This window comes from Pezoporus flaviventris, unplaced genomic scaffold (assembly GCF_033815535.1).
Source record: "Pezoporus flaviventris isolate CSIRO_AGI_PZ_B2104156 unplaced genomic scaffold, CSIRO_AGI_Pfla_v1 ptg000073l, whole genome shotgun sequence".
In the NCBI taxonomy this organism is placed as follows: Eukaryota; Metazoa; Chordata; class Aves; order Psittaciformes; family Psittacidae; genus Pezoporus; species Pezoporus flaviventris.
In genome coordinates this window covers 2,132,508-2,155,012 of record NW_026892621.1, presented here as the reverse complement: position 1 = coordinate 2,155,012, position 22,505 = coordinate 2,132,508, and the positions used below count along the sequence as shown (strand labels likewise).

The 22,505-nt window shown below is 45.2% G+C and overlaps 1 long non-coding RNA gene across 1 annotated transcript; it reads left to right on the top strand.

The window, feature by feature from the left end:
* Positions 1-5,448: 5,448 nt before the first annotated feature.
* LOC133279317 (uncharacterized) lies at positions 5,449-18,498 on the top strand. The gene is made up of 3 exons (XR_009746841.1): positions 5,449-6,837; positions 16,998-17,062; positions 17,279-18,498. It is a non-coding gene; the product is annotated as an uncharacterized LOC133279317 (long non-coding RNA).
* The last annotated feature ends 4,007 nt before the right edge of the window (positions 18,499-22,505 follow it).

Below are 22,505 nucleotides of genomic sequence, written 5' to 3'. Positions count from 1 at the left end.
TTCAGTGAAAGAAATAAAAACCACTATCTGCTGCAGCTTTTTGACAACTTGTAATTATGGTTGGAGCTGCAGTCAAGTGATTTCAGACAGGAGAGCAGGTAATTTCCCAGAGTTACCCACTGGAGCAGCACCCTCCCTATCAGGTCACTCACGGACAAGAGAAAGCTCCCACCATTCAAGCTTCTGCAGGTGCTTGAGTACATACAAGAGTATGTGCAGGAGGGGAAAATGTGGTTTTATTTTATCCTTTAAGGAAAAAAAAAAACCTTCAATTTTTCTACCCTTTACAGTCTATAGTTATTTTCTTGATGCTAAAAATACACCGAAAAACTCAGCTCTCAAGTGTTCCTGCACAGCACTGAAGCCCTCCATCCCCATGCGTCTGCTGCTGTGTGTTGGAGCTCCAGTTGTGAGCACCACACTTCAGTATTTAATTCTGCACTGAGTGACCTCCACTATTTTCATACTGACTGGACACACAATATAACCATGACAAAAGTCCTTTTCCTGCTCTTTTAGCAACTGACTTGCTTCCCATCCTCAGTACCTGTGCTGTATGTTTGATTCACTCCAGTTCAAATCCCATCTAGCGTGGTTCTACATGTTTTCAGGAGCTGGCCCCTTGTGAGGAAGTACATCCTTTAAATCATTGCTGACTTTAGCAACAGTACAGCTGAACCTACTCCCAACAAATTTCACTCTACTTTGATGCAAGACCAACATAAATGAGATCAGAAATGTGATTCATCACTTTTAGAAACCACTTTGCTGTGTTTTTCAAGAGTCATGATGCTCTCTCAGCTGAATTTTACCAAGAAATCGATTATCTACTAGCAATTGCATTTATCAAGACAGGTTTCCAGTGATGTAAATCATTGTCACTTTGCTGAAGCTGGTAGCGCCAAGCACAAGCTGGGCAAGTAGCCTACCTCTTATTAGGATGAATGGCAATATATGATACTTGTTCAGCTGACAGACATTTATGGAGAATAATTATGGAGACTGCAAGAATATCAGTTACTTTGGCATGTTAATAGTTTCTCTTTAATTAGATATACGGGCACAGAAGTGATTGCAAATAATTCAGTTGTTGCTGAACTAATGTGTCTTTACCAGGACAGGTCCCCAGATGTACTTTGTTCTGCACCAAAGAGCAGTCCATCAAGTATGGGAAGCTCTTCAAGCGAGACCAAGGCTGGAAACACCATCTGTGAAGTAAAACTGAGCCCAAGTGTTTTGTTTACCACAAACTACCCTGTTTGTGGTGGTGTCTAGCCAGACCCAAGCCCACCCCTAGCTAGAAGCAAAGTGGATGTGGTACCAAGCAGCTGGTGTTATTTGGGTTTACATGGGATACAGCAGGGAAAGGAGAAGAGGTATGCTGGGGAGGATGAGCCCCTATCAGGCCACAGTGCTCATGGGGCAGGCAAGCATCCTGCTCTCAGTGCTCCTGGGGATGGAGGTGGCTTTAAGCAGCCTCTTCCATGCTATTTTCAGAATGCAGTTTGAAAACTAAACACTCTTTCGCTTTTGACCTCAGATATTAATATCTCAAAGAATTACCTTGTCATTACGTGGAATATATTATTCCAACCATGCTTAATTTTAATAACCACCTAGCATTAGCAGTATGACTTGCTTTGTCAAGCTTTCAAGGTCACTGAGGAGTTAGTTTGTAAGGATCCAACTGAAATTGCAGGTGTTAATGTACGTGAAACACTGGTATCTGTATATAGTAACACAAGACCTTTCCACACAGGAACATTTTTAATGCTAACTGCTTATTTAAAAATCCTTTCTATAGACCCCTTTTATTTTCTTATCCTTCATATCAAAAAGCCCTATTTCAATCCACTTCCTAGAAAGCTGGTGAGCAAAGCAGCTTCCACTTCTCCCTCCAGACACTACAGCTGTGATATCACGAGGGACCATCTTCCCCAAACTCCATTTCCCCAGGAATTTCTTCCTTTTGGTTTGCAGTGAACGCCACAGGGTAAAAAGAGAGCAGTGAGCTATGACCTGGTATTTAATCCCTTGTTTCTAGGAGTAGAAAGCAAAGTTGGCTGCATTTCCAGAATGGATGCTGGCTTAGTAACTTCTCCCAGTGTCCTATAGCAACCCTGTTGGCATACATCACCCTTAACACGGACACCACACATGCGCATACATCTATGAGTGCAAAACCTATATGCATTTCAGCTTCCCTTTTTTAACCCAAATGGGGATAATGGAGCATGGTGTGGATGATCCCGGCTTTTCTGGGATTTAAGGAAAGACTGAACTCCCCTCACCCCCCTGCCTGCCTCCAATAGTCTCCACAAGAAGGAGGAGAGCTGCTTTGTTCAGCATCAGCCATCCTTGCTTAGAAACAGAATTTGCTTTCAACGAGACACACAATTGCGACACATGGCATTCCTCAAAACAATGCCATGTTTAGCAATTTGTAGCATTAAACATTGAAAGGAATTTTCTCTGATGGAGTTTGACAACTTTGCCCAAGAAATAAAATTAAATTTCTTCAAGCTGCCAATAGTCTTTAATAGAAGCAGATTTAAATACAAACTAAAGTTCCCTCACACTGTGCTGTAAATCACAGGGGAAATATAATTCATTTGCAGCAGTTTTCAACAAGAAAACTTGGCAGCCTTTCAGCAAGTTTCATAATTGCTCTATTTTAAACTTCAGCTTGAAAATGCTCAAGATAGCTTTTAGTTTTATTGAAAGGTTAATTTCACACCTACAGAAAAATATCAGCTTTCCATTAGCTCTAACGGAGTGTTAAATGTGAAAATTACAGTCCCTTCATATAAATGTGCAGAGTTTGTTGCATTTTTAACCCAGCTCGTTTTCCCATTCTTTCCTGGGCACCGAGTTCCATCACTCATTGCATGGACTTGGTATTGCTCCTAGAGCTGCAAGACAACACTGGCTGCAGCAGTTTGGGTGCTAGCTACGTGGGACAAGCACTGAGCAGTACTACTAACTCTTCACGGATTTAGGTCTCAAAAACATCACCATTTTTGCATCTCTGGACTCATTTTATTTATAGAACAGTACAAACAAGGGGTAGACAAACAAGAGATTTACCTGTCTCCCTTCCCATCCATAAGCTACCATTGGAGGCCAGCCTGCTTCTGTGGCCCCACCTCCCATGACCAGGCAAGAACAGCTCCTCTCCCACTGGAGGGGTCAAATTAGGGTGCAGAATTAGGAAGAACCCCAATAGAATACTTCTGGTGACCTATGCACTTGGTACAACGCTCCGTCACACAAAGGTGCACTGGGTCCATCAGTCATTTGGGCTGGGGGAACGTCCCTCTGGAGCCACTCCTACACAGCCAGTGGAGCCCCAGTAGGGCACTTCTAGGAAACTAGAGCTAAATATCTTGCTGTAGGTATTTTGTGACGCAGCCTGAACCTCAGCCTCACATGTCTTAGACCAGGTTTTGGATGGTCCCTGCAAACATGATGATTTAATGGTTAGTGTTTTGTGATCTTCACTTCCCCAAATCTAGTGCTTTCCCCCAGCTTCTTGACTCAGTGCTTCCTAGCAATTAAACACATATAGCACTTGTAGCAGTAGTGTCAGTTACCCCCATGGATACGGACACTTCACGGCTCCCAGAACCATCATTCCTCCAAGTTTGTGTGCGAGGATGAGCGTGCACACTGTTGGAGGGGGTGGAGGACAGGCAGATAGAGAGGAGTGAGTTTGTGCAGCCATATGCAGAAGGAATGACATTAGAGAAAAACCTAGCCTTTGCCTCCAGGAAAACTATGAATCAGTCTCTCCTTTAATGGGAAAAAAGTCACACTGAATTTCATTTAAGTGTCTTAAATTCAGTCTCACCAGAAACTATTTATCAGGTGAAAAGGGAAAGAGAGTGGGTTAATTAATCCCGAAGAATCCTGGTACCTGGCTGTGTGCAAGGTTATTTACCATTGCACTGTTTTCCCTTAGGTGCAAAGCATGACCTTGTCATTGCCAAGGACTTCTGCTTGAGGAAGCTGATGCTCAGGGCAGAGAGATCATCTCTGGCATCTCATCAGAGCTGCCATATCTCCCCATCCAACCAAGCAAGATTCAGTTCACAGCAACCAGCACACGCAGGTGCTGAGCCACATTGCAGCTGAGATTACAGCGCATACGTGGGCTGCTGCATCCCGGGTTCCCCAAGTACAACTTAAGCACTACTTGCAGACAAAGGTTTAATACAACAAAAGAAGCAGGTTTCTTGATTGAGAGCTACATTCCCTGCCATGAGCTGCTCTGTGTCAGTACAATGGCACACGGGCAGGCCATGCAGCACAGCACAGATATAGGCCACTGAGCACCTTCTCCTCCATAGCATGCAGTATCCATCTCACTCAGGAAGAGCTCCTGGAGTTTTGGTAATCAGTGGGAATTTTTGTTGCAAGCTTCATATCCACAGTCCCCAAGAAATAACTGGGGGCATCTCATGCCCCAGAGCTCTGGTAAAGCAGACCTCATGCATGGCAGAGACAACCAAGACTGCAAATAGGTTGGTGTGGACTGGAGCAGACTGATTTGGAAAAGAGCTTAGAGAAGCAGTTTTCAATCAGGTGTGGAGGTTGGGAGCAGCCAGTGCTGAAGCAGAGGTGGCATTTTGCCTTTTTAAGACCGGCATGTGTGAGAAGTTAGGCAGAACGCTGATAAAGAATAAAAGATAGCAATAAAATAAGTGAGTTTTCTTTAGTTGCTTGCTTCTCTTTTATAATGGGTTTCTAGTTTCTCCCCACAATTATGAAAATAAATAACTTGGATGTCTTGGATCCTCTTGTCTAGAAACAGCAGGGAAAATGCAGCTTATGAAAGAACCTGTCTTTTTAAAAACAAGCTTCCTTTTAACATTTGCAAGTTATCAGCCTTACAAGGATCCTGGCAGCGGGTGAGCCATCCTGCAGGAGATGGATGGGCAATTGCTTGTGCAATTTGGCTGAGTTAGTGGGAAGTTGAGAGAAAGAAAAGTTCAGTCATCAGTGAGAGCACCTCCAGGCATCCTTCTGAATGCCCCAGGTGAGCAGCATCCCTCATCCCAAAGGCAGATAACCTTTATACTTCTCTCTGGCATTCAGTCTCTGGCCTTTAGAATCGTTGCTCTTCCGATCTGTTCCATGTAAATGATCACACTTCCCCTTTTTATGATATTCTAATTAAGAAAACTGTGATAACAGTAACTAATTATGTCCATAACACATTTTGAAGTGCTCTCTCTGCCTGTCAACACTCAGAACGGGAGTCTAAACTTTGGCAGGGGTCCCAGAGCCAAAAAAGGGTCTGGAGCAAGATGTCATTAACCTCCTGTCATGAATCTTAGATAAAGAAGTTCCTATGAACAACCAGCGGCTCCTTTGCCATCAGTCTCCAGGCCCCTTGTTCAGCATTTCTAATAATAAGCAGCTCAGTTGCACTATTCTAACCACTCTCATTTTATGATCCCATTATCCTGATTAAATACCCGTTTGGAAGGATTGGGTATTATGATGCATTACAAGCAGTATTTTATGTTTTAGGAGACTCTGAACTACCCCAGCCCTTTAAAGAAAACCCTACTACAATCAGTACAATTGAAAAGCTTCCTCAAATACACACAAAACCATCAAGTTTTGTCACCTTGATGTTTCAGCTTCAGTTTCTTTCTCCCATTTCATAGAGCTGCTTAGTGCAACACACGTGCACCAGAGAAAGAACGATCAGGGCCTGGGGAGCCCTTCTTGTTGGGGTCAGAAGGGAGAGCTTCCCAGAGCTCCAGAAGTTGAGACACAGGGGTTTCCAGGCTTGGGGGAATACAATCACATTTCAGCAACATGACACAGCAAAGCTCTGCAGCTTGTTTAACTGGCTGAGAATACAAACACATGTAAATTTGAGAAGTTCCAGCTGTTACCAAAGACCTGCTTTGTTGGGACAGGGCAAGAGACGTGATGGTCAATACTCCCGATGGGAGATGCCTTGAGCTACTGGCATTACAAACAAGTAACCTCCATCCCCAGTTCCTCCATCTACCAGTAACACACCCAGCTTGGAGCTGTAACTTCACCCTCCCACTGCCCCAGTCCTACCTGGGACATTCAGGGCTTCCTGGCTTCCCACCGCGTTGCCTCCCCTCCATAATGCAGTGCTGCCAGCTAGAGCCCTGCAGGCATCTGACTGCCTCCATAAGGGTTTTTTGTTATTTAAAATGAAGGAGAACAGACTCCTGACTGTCAAATGGGGGGGGGGGGGGGGGGGGGAGTGGTGTTCAAGTTACCCTATAGCATCTTTGGCCAACATGTTTATACTATTTTTCTCCCTGGTTTAATTCCTGAGAAAATCATCTAACACACTGGTTTTCACTTTGTAAAAAGAGACGTAAACCATTTGAACGCCACAGCCCTCAGCTGTACCTGCAACAGCAAAGAAAACCCATCATCTTGATAAATAACAGGTGAAATCCACAGGTTTCTGGCTATCTAGATGGTAGGGAGTGCCTCTCTACTGAGTTTTAATACTTTAGCCATGTCAACCTGTGAGTTACAGCTTTTTGCAGTGGGCAAATTGATTATATAGATTCATGTGGTCTACAGAATATGTGATATGCACAAAAGGTGGCATAAATATGTATTACAGTGCTAACAGCTTGTTTTATTTCAATGCCTGACAGGTTACAGCTGACACTGAAGAGAACAGTGATGAGCAGCCACTTTGCAAGCCCTCTCTGTAAAAGGCAAATGTATCTGACAGTGGTACTGGTGGGACAAACCTTCACAGTCTTCAGCTAAACTGTTATGATAGGGACTTGAGGAGCTCTGCAATGCGGTTTCAGGTTGTATCTGGTAGTGTGCTTTGTATTCTCCTGAGCTGGCTGCAATTAGAGATAAGTTATCTGTCATTTCTTTTGGATTAACTTGTACCATGTCTGTGTAACATGGTAAAGTCCTGCTTGCCATTTAGAAAGCAAAATGTATTCAAATGACTAGATAATAAGCCTATTAGCCATGCTAATTTAACTTATATTATCAGGGTTAAAAGCATACAGCTATTGCCAAGCCCATGGGTGCAATTTAATGAGAAACAGCTAGAGTGAATCAGATCACAGCAAAGAGCAGTGGCTGGGCTAATCAGGGCAGACCAGACAGGTGATACAGATGCTCCCCACATCTTTCATAACATGCTTTCAGAAGCATCCTTCTATGATGTACCACAAAGAGCTGCAAACTCGGATCACAAACTACCTGGTTGGATTTCAAGGGTGTAGCAGCCCAGCAGCCACTATGCCTGCAACAAGGCATCCCAACCAGCCCATTACATTAAATGCTGTTCTGTGTCTTGAGACAAGGAGGCAGAAAGGCACAAAATGTAATCCGTTCTAAGCAATGTTAAGTGTGATGGCTTTATAATGGAAAATAACTGCGGTGCTTGAAGGTCGTTGACATAGTTTCAGGTCCCTAGGACCTTAGTACAAAAGGTGTAAGAAAAGCAGAATAGAAGGACAGGACCTGGGGATGGGGAGTATCTGGGACTAGCAGATGTCCAGGGTGGGCACCGTTAAACTAACAGATAAGTAAAAGGACAGGATGATTGCTATGTTTGGGGTATTAATAAACCCATTAAGGTGGTGTAAGCACCTACTAGGGAGTATCGGAGCCTAGCAGATGTCCAGGATGAGAGCACTTAGACTAACTGATAAGTGGAAGGACAGGGTGATTGCTACGTCTGTAATGTTAATTAAGCTGGTTATGAGCATTGTTGAGAAAAACGACCCTTAAAGACCACCACATTTTGTATGCATGGGGGAAACTTTCTGGAAAATGATGTAATCTGCTCGGTGACCATATAACCTGTACAGCAATTCGGGGACACACGTTAGGAGGAACTAACCCCCGTGTCTCCCGGCGCCGCAATAAAGAATACCGCCTTGTCAACTTGAAACTCTGTTGGCGAGTTTGTTCCTGGAGTTTTCTCCGAATCAGTCTGCACACTGCAATCTCATGAGCTGTAGAGTTTGCACATGGAGTCGAGAAAATCGGGATGCAGGATGACCAGCACGAGCTTGAAAAGCAGCAGTGAAAAACTAGTCATTTTTAAGCTGGGTATTTCCTTTTGATGCTGCTTTGAAGGCGTGATCAACTGTTATGGGAGCTTTTTTATGTCATTTATACCACTGCAAAGTGAAAATAAAATGCTCCCAAGGCTAGAACAGCAGCTCCTTGCTCCCGCTGTGGCTGCAAACAAAGCAGGTTACACCTCTGCTTGAGAGGTTTACAGCAGCAGTGGTGGTGCTGGACCTCCCCAGGGAAGAGGTTTTGAAGGTTAACCAAGACTGGGCTCACAGGCAAAGGCTGATCTGTTACTACACAACACACCTTGAGGGGTTTCACGTTGTGATCCCAGGCAACAAGAATGAGGGTGACGGGGCAAAACTGAGTCTCTCCCAGGGCAATTTTGCACTAAAATGCAGAGCTCTCCTGCAAATAATGCTGGTTGGGGATCAGCGGCTTGGGTGGAATGGAAAAAGTGAAGGGAATATTAGAAGAAAAAAAGCCAAGTTTCAATTGAAATATATTTAATGATTAAAGGAAGCTAAAGAGAAAAAAAAAAGAAAAAAGAAAAAAAAGAGTTTTCCCTTATTAAAAAAAAAAAAAAAAGGCATTTCCATTTCACAGCCAGAAAGTATCATCTCACTTCTAGTGCTCTCTGCTTTTTCTGAGGAGCTAGAAGTTGGCAGAATGAAACAACTCCAGGAAGTATCACTGAGTGGAAAAAAAAGCAAATTTCTGGGAGTTTAAACCATACAATGGGATGCCACACAGCATCTGCTCCTTTGGCAAAGTATCGCCTCACATTTGTTTTGAGACATCAACAGCTTTATTCATTATTAAGGATTATTCACATGCCAAGGAAAGATTGGCATTTCTGAGAGAGGCTCCATGGGTTTTAGCACATGCCTCCTTATTCAGAGTTTACACCAGAAATATGGCACCCACCATCCTCTTGTCCTTAAAAAGATTTGTCTCATTGATTAGCGCATGGTTTAGATCAAAACGAGGAGACAGGAACAATTCCAGTCAGTGCGAGCAGTCCCTTGTCTGAAGGATACACCTCCAGAAGTGATGAGCTGTTGATCACTTAGACAAAAACAAACCCCAAACCCTGAAAATGCTTTGAATTGGGAAAGGGATCTAATTTGCAGCTCATCACCTGACTGCCAGGTATCCTTGGGTGCTGCTCTAATGGTCCCCCTCCTTGCCAATGCTCCCTCCAGCTATGTGCACCCATGGGTAAGGTAGAAAGATTTTTAAATCCTAGATAAAAACAGGCCAGCCCTGGTCTGTGATGAACTATGCATGAAATAAGGGTGTTTCTTAACACAGATGCCCTCAAACTCTTCCATCATTCCTGAAGCTCTCTGTGCTGAGCCCCTGGCTGCCCCACAGGGTTTTACCCACAGCAAAGCTGGGCAGGCACAGAGAGGGTTTTGTCCAAACACTATCCCTGTGCCTGCCAAAACTGGCAAGACAGCTCTGCTCTTCATCAGAAAACCTGGCCAAAAAAGCTGCAGAGCAGAAGATGCATCTCTTCCCGAGAGGATAAGTAGCTGAGCTCTATATAACCCAGAAATGATTCAGAAAAGGCAACGGAGAGACCCTCTATGAGCAAAGCACAGGGCTGACCCTTCCCGCACAGGATCCCATCTGCCATAACCCCACCCCAAGAATCCCCTTTAAGCCAGTTCACAGAACTTTTAAAACCATATATTTGAATATTTTCATGCATATGAAGTTCTGCTTCACTGTCCTTGTGGGATAAGCCAGTTAACCAATAACCTCCACCTATAAAGTCTATCTTCTGGCTGCAGTAAGCATCAAGACATGAACAGGATCAAGGCAGCATGAGGGAATGTCTGAACAGCTCCAAGCCTGAGCCAAAAGCCCGTTTGTAACTCTGAACACTTGCACACACTGATACAGGGTTAACCAATGTGCAGGGGGGTTGTACAAGGGAGTTAGAGGAATTCTGTTGCTTAAACAAAAGTATTGTCTGTACCTATCATGCCTACTAAGCAGAACAAAGGCTCTAACCATTGATAAGGAAAAGCAGACACCTGGTTCTATTGACAAGGAAAAGCAGAGGCCTGATTCTACTGATAAGCAGCTATTGATAAGGAAAAGCAGAGGCCTGAAGGGGGAGAAGCAGATGGTTTATGGCTGGGACACCGACCAAACCCTAAGGCCATACGTGAAGACTAAAAGGTGAAAAGTTCAAGAAGAGGAAGACTCATTTACTTCATCTTGAAGACCCCTACCCACAGGAGGAAGACTCAGTTACTTCATCTCGAGACCCCTGCCCATGGCCAGAGGGGGCACTGCGCAGGCGCAAAGGACTTTCTAACTCATTATAATATGAGGCAGGGATAGGACATGAATATATATAGGCATATTGTGCAACCTTATGAATATATATAACTATAGAGAATAAATGTAGAGGGAAACAACGCTGAAGCACGCATGACTTTGAGGAATTATCCCCGTGCGTCTCAGCGCTGAATGAAAAGCATACCTACTTTACAACTTTAACGAGTTGTGGAGTCAATCCGCGCATCAACACAAGCACCTATCTCAGGTTTACCTGTGGAAATAGCAGATTTGAGAACACAGTGCCTGTGCCCTGTTCCTGTGACCTACTCCCCCGGATGCTGCAGTACACCCCATCCATCTAGTGGCCACAGCTCCCAGCCCAAACCGAGCCAGCTTGCATCAGCTGTACTTTAATGTGCTCATCTGCACTCCACAGCCACTTCACAGCTGATTGAGATGTCTCTGCCTCTGGCAGTGTAGTGGTTTAAGCCCAGCTGTAACTCAGAACCACGCAGCCGCTCTCTCACCCCCCCCCCCAGACATCACTCTAAGGGGGTCCCCAGCACCATGATGCCCCCACCATACACCCGCTGAACCCAGGACACAGAGGGAAAAGCAGACCTACAAAGCCACCCTTTTTGTGAGTTAGAGACCAAGCACACTGCAAGTGTGTGTCAAGCTCCAAGTTAATTCACTTCATCCACTACACAAGCAAGGGCAATCTTCCCCCCTGCACACATGTGACCATATTAAATGTTTCCGTCTATTTACAAGCGTGCCCCATCTTCACCCCTTGACCCTCAGGATGTACCTTTGGCCAGGTGACAGCATTATCAAGCACAGCGCACTCCTTCTTTCATTAGGTCAGACACAGGAGCTTGTATTTATAGGCTTTCGTGGGCTTTGAATATCTTAAATATCTTTCTGTTACTATCTATACAGAACCAAAGTCATTTCCATTTGGAAGACAGCCAGCCTGTAGCACAGCTCCTTCATCAGGCAGGTTTAAAGTCTGTGTTCAACCCTACAGGCAGCACTGCCAAAAGCTGAGACCCAGAGGCAGGGTAGGAGAGGTATATGTGCTGGGACATCTCTAGAGGTGCTGATGGCCACATACTGAGTTTGCTAAGCAATTATTTACATAAAGGTGTGTTTATATAGGGAGCAGCTCTATGGTATTTGCATACACGCTTTACTTCGTTAACTCCAGCGTTGCAATACAGACAGAAGCTGTAAGAGACACCAGGAGTACTGGTGTTTGAGGCCCCAAAGAAAGATATTCTACAGTAACTCTAATTTAGCTTGGTGAGCCAGAGGCCCTATAAACTAAGGCATCATGTCTAAAGTCACAGGGTGCTTTCTGCATTTTCTAGTAAATGTCTCAAAATGAGTTGTTTGAAGATACAATACCGCAAAGCCTGGCTTATTCAAGTTTATATTAGGAATCATCTGCCTTTCAGAAGAAGCTATATTAGAAACAAGGAAAAGTCATGTATAAGGTGGGGGTAGAACCCGTTGTGCACAAGACACGTGTCTGCAATGATTTGCCTGGGTAAAAGTTATTTAATTTAGTGAGATATGTTGTACTCAAGTGTTTAAATTAGAAACCTGCTCTGAGCTGAAGATCTCTGATTAGACAAAGAGGGGAACAGTAATCACTTGGAGCACTGCACACAAGGGGGGAGCAACCACTCAGAATCCCTAATTCGTAACTTATTTATGCACTGCAAAGCCCACACACCTTAATGATTTAGATATTCTGCTTCATGCCAAATTGACTAAACGCTCCTCATGTGAGCAGGCAGCCGCTCGCAGTCAGATCATTCATCTTTCAAAGCAGCAGCAAAGCAAGCCTGTCCCCTCTGGTTGGTGGTCTCTCTCTAGGCAAAGGTGTCTCAAGGTTGCTCCATTTCAATACGCATCATTTGAGACCCTGCTGTGGGTAAGTTCAGGCAGACAGAAAAGTTGTGAAGCTGCTTCTCAATACGCAAACTGCGATGGTTATTTGTGTGCTGTGAAAGTACCAACGCATCACCACGCACAGTGGCCACAGGAGAGCTGCTTCTAGAAACACAGCAAGAGTCCCCTTTATCCCAGCATCAAATCTCTATTTATATAGGTAATGTGTGGAAAGCCTGAAGCAGTGAGCTACCTATTCAAATGCATCCGTACTAAGGTAACATCTCCCCACATCAGCACCTTAACCTGGCCTCTTCCAAGACCAGTAACAGTGGCTTCCCAGCTCGACTTCAAATCTGCATCTTTCCCTGGGGTTGAATTGCAGATGTGGAATTGCAGAAGAGAGGAGATTGAGATGAGCTCTTAGGCAGGAGTTCTTCCCTGCGAGGGTGCCCAGAGAAGCTGTGGCTGCCCCATCCCTGGCAGTGTTCAAGGCCAGGTTAGACGGTGCTTGAAGCAACCTGCTCGAGTGGAAGGTGTCCCTGCCCATGGCAGGGAGTTGGAACTGGATGAGCTTTAAGGCCCCTTCCAACCAGAACCAGTCTGTGATTCTATGATGCTGGCCCTGTGGTCTGAGCCTGTTTTTCCTACACTTTTAACACAATGCATTGTGAAGTCCGTGTTACACTGGGCTAGAGACACACAGAACCACCCCCATGATCTCTTCAGGAATCAAAGACTGCTGCAGTGAGCCAGCAACCTACACTGGGGTCTCAGGCTGGACGGGCTGGTAGGTCACCTCTGTCCTGTGTACATGGGAGCAGATTCTCACCATCCTGCTTCTGTCCCATAAAAGTCATTGCTCAGGCTCCTACCACAGAGGGAGAGAGAAAAGCCACAAACATCTTCCTGTGTGGCAAGGACAGATAGTGCTGTTGTCTTTATGGCAATTTCTAGTGGCATCAGCACACACCGGGCTTGAAATCTGTTGTGTCTGGGATGAGCAGAGAGATCTTTGCCTGCTGTCTTTGCTGGTAAATTAGCATGTCTTACATTAATTCATCAAATTAAGAGCCTTGCCATAAAGCAGAGAAAACTTGTTGAAAAAAAATCCCCTGTTAAATAATTCGTGCAGTTTTGTTTTGGATACTTCAACCAACAGCATCCCTACGCTGCAGGGAGAGTCAGGAAGGCTCCCTTAGAACAAGGGCCACAGACAGCCAGCGGCTGGGCTTGTACATCCTGCAGCACATGGATGGAGGGGGCTCAGTGCAGTGGCTTCAGGAGGTGTGATGATACACTTAATGTAGGGTATTTATTCCAAATGACAAGTCAGGGCAGTTCTGTGTCTCACACTATTAATGCCTAAGAGCAGAGCATTGGGAGCTGGGGTTTGGCTGGGCTAACATACACTGTATTGTGCTATGCATCCCTGTGTGTGAGTGACTCCACTTAGCCCAGTACAGGCACCATTCATCACCCTGTATCCTCAAGTTTCACCTGCAGCATGGCAATCCCAGGAAGGGCACTTCCCAGGACCCCCCTGCTCACCCCATACCGTAGGTTTGGGGGTTCAGCTGGCTGGGGCTTTGTGGTGCCTCCTTGAGTCAGTCCACTAACCATAGGGGAGGATATGGGGTTGTGCCCCTCCTTGAAACCCAGTTCACCCAGAGCACCTCCAGGACTCCTGTCATCGTAAATAACAGAACCCCTTTGTGCCTTTAGCCTTGTGTTTCTAGACAAGCCACCATGTCCCAGCTTTCCTTACATCCCCCAAGGATCCATTAGCTAATGGATAACTGAGACCTGGTTCTGGAGCAGTGTCTCAGCCCTCACTTGAGATCACATCATGAGGGACATGGTATTTGGCTCCCACCACAAGCACCTGTGGAAGGGGGTCTCTTGAGAAAGAGCCGATGACTCTCATTACCTTCAGTGAGACGCAGTTACAACACAGCAGTGTGATACACACAAATGGCAAACCAGCAAGTCCCTGATATCATCATGGCCCTCCCTTCCCCTGCCATCTCCCTATCAACTAGCAGGCAGATAGCTGAACAATTAGATTTTAAAAAGAGGAAAAAAAAAGGTATTTCTGGATGACTTTCCACCACAGATCTAGCCACAAGTACCTGTGGTGGAGCGACAGCCCCTCTTGTTAACGTTAGTACCAGAGACATGGGGAAAAAGACAAATGCAATACCAGGTTTTAAAGAGAGCCCTGGGACCTGGCAGCTTCAGTACCTGGAAAACTGGGGGAAGCTGTGTTGAGAGAGCAGCATCATCAGCAGGGAGGGAGCAGGGTGGCTCCTGGCAGAAAACAGCACCATCACACAAGCAGCAGTGACCAGCACAGTGATTACCTACTCCATTTAGCAGCATTTTGATGCTAAAGGGCTTCTGACAAAGCCCCTCTCAAAAAGCACTTAAAGCCACTAGGATGTCACAGGAGGAGAGGCAGGATCCTTTAATGCATTAATAACTAGAGGGATGAAAAACCCAAAACCTGTAAGGTTTGGAACAAGCCCCAGTTTTTTGACAGGGGAGAGATGTACACAGGGATCTGCACTGTTCACTGTAGCCAAAAATGGCCTAGGAAACGATGCAGAAGCAAGACAGAGTTTGTAAGTGAGGCATATCAGGACAGTAAAAACTGGAGGAGATTTTACATCTGTGTATGTACGCAGAGAGATATCTTAGATATAGCTTATATATAATAAACATAAACTATACGTATATATTTTATCTTGTGTATGCATAAACCAAAATATAATGTGTATTATTTTAAACATACATACATTATATATACACACACAAGCAAATTTATGCATAACTAACGTCCATCCCCTTTGCTGCAATCTTTCCCTGTGTACGAGGCCTCAGCCCCTCTCACAGGGCAGCTGCAGAGGGATGCAGTCAGTAATGCAACACAGCAGCATGCACGGCTCCATGGGGCAATGACAGCAGAAACATCTCAGCAACAACTTAAATACATTTCTTCAGAGCAAACCGAATACCAAACCTTGAGCTTGGGATCCACTTTGGTCCCAGAAACCAAACCCTCCTGGTCTCTCCTGGGGTATCAGCCTGTTTCCATCCTGGCCACACAGTGCAGGCACATAGCCACCTCCACCAAGACCCACAAAACAGCTCCCAGAAGGGCCCATGAGTGCAGCAAGTGTTTTTAGGGGTCATTACAGAGACCTGGGATGCTGCAGCAATTGGTGCCCTGGAGCTTGAAAAGGTAACAGTTTAAATTCATTTGTTTATTAGCCAATAGCTCAGGCTCTGGTCTATTTCTTTAACAAATTTACGGGGTACTTCAATTGATCTTAAAGTACCTATTGGCCCCTGTTAACTCACAGTGTTCATTAGGATGCACGGGTATAGACAGGAATCTCGTTATGAAATAGGTGTCAGTGGCAAAACACTCCAGACTGCAGGAGAGCAGAGAGCCCACATGGCTTCCAGCTCAAGGGAACAATCCTGCCTTTCCGAAGCTCTTAATGCTTACAAAAAGAAGCAGCAGCACCAGACTAGACCTTCTTAAAGCTGTTGGGATTCAAGCTTTGTGCTCAAGACAGCCTTCACAACTGAATTAAGTCGAAGACACCAACAACCCCCACACTGATTAGCACCAGCATTTGTTTTCTTGTATATTAATAAATTTCTGATGCAAAGAGATATTTTACATACCTGTAAAGCAGCACAAACCAGCTCTCCCTCCTGCACACCATGGGAAGTCCAGCACCCCAACCTTGCTCCCAAGAGATTTATAGAAAAAGGGTGTTTTCCCTTTATCAGAATTCTGAGCTGATTTGAAACACACAACAGCTGAGAGCTCCCATTTAAATCCCTAAGGAAGAGCTGCTAAATGTTTTTCTGGGCTAGAAAAAGAGAGAATCAGAATGTTCCCTTTTGAAGGCTATGTCTATAACAGGTCTGGGAGGCAGTGGATATGTCCAGAGCCTAGCTACCACCTAGTAAATTTAAAAGCTAAGTTCCTCGGAAGAGCTGTGCTGTGTCAGATGTATACATCCAACATAGTAAGAAAAATGGTCTCTTCAGGTTTCTAAAGTCTCCAGACTCAACCTTGAGCTTCCTTCTAGTCCAAAGCTCACTCTCTTGTTGTATCAGTGATCTCTTAACTCCCACAGAGGATGTTAATCCCTCCCAGACCCTGTATCGGGCAGCAGAGACCTGCCTTCTTCACCACATCTCTGAAGTGCTGCCTGCATATCCTGGGGCATCAGCATCTTGTCTACCATCCCAGACCTCAAACACCCACCCCAGCATCCCCTGCTCTGCTGTGCTCCCTCCTCGCTGGGTTGTGACTCTGCAGCAACTCTGCAGCACTGTTGCTCCTCACAACCATCATCACCCCAAGCTAGGCATAGCCTGGGATTTCCTACATGAATCCAGATGCATGTGGAACAGCCTTCCTTTCAACCCAGCGCTGCCACAGAGGCACCTCTTGCCATCCTTTAACAGGGGTAAAAAGCCTGCAGTTCTCCTGTGGTCTCAACAGTGAGAATAAATACTAAGAATCAAGTGTTGCTCTTTTATTTGCTAGCTTACCCACTCTTTCCCTCACATACACTTGAGAACTCCCAGCATTGCTTCACCTCAGGTTGCATTCAGCAGAAGGCTTTAGGTGCTCATTAATTAATACCTAATTGGTGAAGGCCTTTGCTTACAATTCTTATGCAAATTGCTCTCAAATTGTGTTCTGTTTTCAGCTGAGCTGAATCCAAGCACTAAAGAAGCCAGAAGAGAAAAGGCAAATTGAGGAGTATATGTGCAGGTAATAAGGCTTTTCTCTTCCTCAGAGGCTTGACAACAACCTTGGGTCATGTGTACTACAAGCGTAAATTTAGAGATGAGATAAAGAGCTCTGTAATGGTTGAGTCTTGCAGAACATGGGAGTTAAAAGCTGCTCTTGGAAAGAAACTATTGATAAACACTCACTGACGTGTTGGTTATTAATGTGATGTTTTTATATAAACTCTTTCTCCTCTAGGAACATGATGGATTTTTACCACAGGAGGAAAGAAGAGCTTTTCATGTATAATTTAATCATTATGTATGTGCCTGGTATTAACGCCACATTTGACAAAGCCAAAGTCTAGTGTGATCTGGTTTTAATTTGGGCTCCTTATTACAGTTTGTTGTAGCTGCCTAATTGAAGTTTTTCAGGAAAGTAATCAGCATTATTACCATAGTGAGCTCAGTTTAATAAGAAGGTAATTTTGCAGTTTGTTTTCATTAATTAGGCAAAACCCCATAAAATCCACACAGTGGCATATAAGCCCAGGGAAGCTGTGAGACCAGCTGTGGCATGCAAGGAAAGATGAAATTTACCTGATGATGTTCTGCCCTCAATGTGGTTTTCACCCCTGCAGCTTTAGAAAAGCAAACTCTGTCATACAATGCTTAACCTGGATGTCTCTACTAGGGCATGCTGTCTCCAAACAAAACCTAAAAGCGCATTGTGAAGGATGGAGGCAGGACAGCTACATCAAGAGATGTGGGAAGTGAGTCAATGTCTATACACAGGCTTCCTCCAACCGACCCAGGTGTCAGAGTAAACCAATCTCATTCTGCTGTGAAAAGGAATCAAAGTAATAGTGGGAGGGCTCTCTGGGCCATCTCTGAAAAATGAAAGGTCTCTGGGCTGGACTGTAGATCTTTCTACATGTCCCCACTGTAAGAATACTGGGACGATTTCTAGTACTAACCAGCTTTGTTGTTCAAACTCAAGCAGAGACCAAGCACACACCAATTTATCCAAAGAGCTGTCCTAACTCTGGCTGCCTTTCCAGAGAGCTTGTATTTAGTTCTGTAACAGTGATTAATGCTTAGCAAGCCACGCACTAATCACGTGCAGCAAAGCAAGACTTTCACCAAAGATCATTTACTGTGATGCTTGTTCTCCTTTGCTCTGATGATGCTAGGGTACCCAGAGGCCAACTAGCTGCTGCGTTGCAAGGATGGAAGAGCTCCTGGTATCCTGTACGTCGCTTATTGATCATCTCAGGACAAGCAGGGATTGATTTTGCCCACTGTTGAACCTCTGGATCTGTTTGGGCTGCTGGTTTTACTGTGGGGTTACAAACATGCCCGCTTGAGGAGCTGCTTCCCTCCACTGGAGAGCTGCTGACCTGTCACTGATTTCAGCAGCCCTCTCACAGGAGTATGTGCTGTGGTTTGCGTTCCTCTCAACATCAAAATCCAGCAGACAGCAACAGAGAAAGCTGGGTCATGGCAAGGGGGATGAAACAGAGGAAATCACAAATGGAAACTGTTTCCTTGGCTCCAGGGGTTGCATTATGGGTGTCAGAAGGGGCTGCACCTTGTGATGCCATCTTGTGAGGGGCCATCACTTACACGGGATCCCTGCCTGCCTAGAGGCCCTTGGTACTCAAGGTCCTTTTTGAGACTCAGTGGCAAGCCATTACATATTCACTATAGAGCCCAGCCTGAATTTTGTCACAGAGGAACCAAGCACCACCTATGATTCTCTGCACAGCAGAGCCTTTCCAAGTTGGTCTTTCTGGGACTCCTGAATGGGAAGAACAATGATCGAGGCACTGCACCAGCTATGCACCACCAGCCTCTGCTACAGGCACCCAGTGCTGAGCTTGGGTCAATCCTATATGTTTCTTTGTGTTCAGTTTGGAGGATCACAGTTCAGCTCCTCTGTATGTGCTGGATGCTGGGACTGAGTCTCGTGATGGCTATGCATTGCTTCAACTCACTCCTACAATAACAATAAAGGCTAAGTTCTGTGGCTCTGAATCTGTCTAACCTAATGGCTGTTTTGTGCAGTTGGGGATTAGAGGGACAGCCTGATATATGTGTCTGCTGAATATCATTTGCTGTTTACCTTTCCTGGAGGAGGGCTCAGATCTAGGACCATAACACTTGCAGGGTGAGGGAACAGCAGATGAACAAAGCAAGAAGACAGAGCTTCATGGAAACCTTGTAAACCACCAACTGCAGTAAAAGTCAAGGCAGGAATTAAAAGCTGTCGGTTCAGAAAGACATAAACCCACCACCTTTTCTACCTTTTCTTTATCTGGATTCCCTGGCTGAGCTTGGAACAGATTTTCTGTTTTCCAGGAGGTGTTTCACAGTATGTGCTGTGGTTTGCGTTCCTTTGAGGCACACAAACCGTCGCACTTTGGAGAGAACGTAACTCTGAGACAAAGCCTTTCATCTGTTCTGTAGTGACCTCCTGAGGGGATGCTGCACGTAGTATCTTTGTTAGTCATCCCAACACTCCTTTAGAAGGCTTTCTTACCGTGTAGCCACAGTTTTATTGCTACCTTGGCAGGCTACGATGCAAACCTCTACCTCTACGTGCAAAGTGACCTGTTGCAATAACCACTAGAGTGGATGTAGCAAGAAGCTTTCCCAGACCACGACACTTGGAAGTACACACACATACTTACAAAGTCTGTGCAAGCACAGCAAGGTTTATTTTACATGAAAAAGCAACACAGCACTTACTTTGAGGGAGGAGAAGGAGACAGGCACAATGTGTCAGACTGCAAGACATCCTCAGCATTCATGCTCCAGTGCACCAGACAGGTCTTACTGAAGGTGCAGTAACAGAGAGACAGTCAGGGAGCGTATTTCTCTTTCCTGAAAGATTTACACATGATTGCACACACAGCATGTGTGGCCATAGGCCCCCAGCAGAAAGCTCGACGTGCAAGTCAGTGTCTGGATGTGAAAGCTCCCCTGCAATCTGGGAGAGCACCTTAGGCTGAAGCCAGATATTCAAAACCTCCAAGTGCAGCAGGCCACAGAGTTAAGGCCAGATAGGGTGTAAGAAGCCACGGGCAGAAGCTGTAAGTGTGCTGTAAGCATGAGAATGAACCTGCCTTCCTGAGCTGATACTGGGAAATGGAAGCTGAAGATCAGAGGCTGGAGTTCTACTTGACCCCCATTTCTCCTCTGGCAGTCATTTGGAAGCTCACATAACTGCAGAGGTGATTCAGACTTTTCAGAACAGAACTTTAAGCTTACATGAAAAGTCTGCAGAGCCTCCCAAGGGTGGTTATTCACACCTGGACAGTGTAGCTGCACAAATCCCAACCCGAGCCCATAGAGGTCAGGTTTTGACTAGCTGCTCTCCATCCTGCCTTCACTTCCAGGGGGTACCAGATACTGATGCAATGTTCACACATGCTGAGGCAGAGGAGCCTGCAGATTTCATCAGTTTATCTGCCTGCTCAACTCCTTAGCACTTGTGTGGGCTCTGCTATGAGAAATCAATGATGAATTCCCATCGCTTCCAGTAGGAGCAAGCTAGGAACAAAATAAAGCACAACAGTAGCCTTTTAAGCAAGCTTTTAGTCAGCTCCCTGAGGATGCAGCCAGACATACTGTCTATGCCAGATCAGCTTCAAAGCTGTTAGTTGAGAGTGCTCAGAGCAGCCACAGCCTGAGCTAATAATAAAAATGCATCTTCCACAGCCGAGCTCAAACTTCTGCCTACTCCTAACTATAGGAGGATGCTCTTCCAAGTGCGTCCTTCTGCTTTTGAGCATTGGGCAGGACTTTCAAGGACTGATGCAGATCAAGCCTTGCATATCCCATTCATTTTGTTCAGGAGCTCTTGTAGAAACCATCAAAGTGACTCTTGGAAAACCATGGACTTCTGTGCAAGGAGCCCAGTGTAGATTGACATCCAGTTCCAGCTCTGCTACATGTGCTGAGCAAGGCAGTTGGTTTTATTGTGCACCACTGATCCCTTCCCTACTATCTGTATATCTTTGCTATTGAGTTGCTCAGGAATTGCTTCTTACTTTGGATTTGCACTGCGCTTAGCTGAAGGGGCTTTTGATGGAAGCCAGGGATTTAGGATGCTAGCTCACAGCACACTGTGCTACAAGAAAAAAAGTTTGCATATGATGAAATGACAGTGAACGGATCTGATAAAAGGCTCTTAAGTCATTAATTCAAGCCCTGCAAAATTAAGAAACATTTTAGCAATAGCAGAAACTGCGTTAGGGCCTTATCAATTTCAAAGAACTCTTTCTTAATTGTCTTCACAATATTGCTCCTTTTGGCTATTTGTTGTAAAGGGGTATTAGGAAATTTATACTTTCAGAGTCACCAGTGGCTCCCAAACAAGATTTTCAGGGCTCTGCCTTTCCCATTACTTCAGTAATGGGAAAGCCTTCCAGGGATTTTCATTCCATCTTTTTACCCCAGAAAAGGGACATCAGCTGATTTTCTGAAGCTTTCAGAGATCATCTACCTAGAGAAGAAAAGGGACTGAGCAACACTAGGGACACTTCATCAATATGAAGCTGTGATACCTGCATGGATAAGGCTACCAGATTAAGTCCTCATTTTGATCCAGGCTGCGTGGTCAAGGTCAGCTTCCTCAGAGGACACAAGCCCAGAAGGGATGGTCTCCAGGGGAGGTTTGCCCTCCTCATCCATCGCTGTGCTCCCATATCCCGTCTCTGGGAGCTTTGATGTGCCCCTCATGGGGTCAGCCATCCTCACAACACAGGTTCACCAGTCCCTCAGTGCAAGGTTTGTGGGAGAGATGTGTCTATGACCAAGCAAATGGCTGCTTGTGGGTTCTGTCATTTCTTGCCAGAGGTTTGATACTGCTATTCTTGCACTCACCATCAGAGCAAGGGACTTGGTTGATACGAGGTTTTATTTGTAGGAGGGCCATTTGTGAATGTTTAGCCATGTCCTGGCTGAGGCCAAGCCTCGTGGAGCAGCACCTTAGCTACTGAGCTTTGTTTCAAACTGCACAGCATCCATTTGCATTTCTTCTCTCAGCTCCATCCAATACAGCACAAAAAAACAACCCATCTTTCTCAAAAGAACTGGCTGCTGGCCTCCTGCTGCCTTTTCTTTGCACCAAAATCCATTACAAAGCATCCTCTTAGCTTCTGGGAACACTGAGAGCCTTTTTATGTCAAGAAGTTAAATCTTGTTACTCAGCTGGCAATAATTCCCCTCATTTAACACCAATGCTTTTGATCCCTTCCTCTTAAAAAAATTATGCACCAAAGCTAAATCATTTGTCTTCTCCTTTCCAGACAAGGAAGAAGAGACAAGGAAAATGGTTGCAATGTCTCGCTGGCTCACTCAGCTGTCTTAGTAGAGGCTTGTTAAATTCTTACAGAAGACATCCTATTCCCGGCATAAGAGAACACTTTTTGTGCATCAAAGGGATGTCATTGGGCTAAATGTTAGGTCTGAGCTGGGAT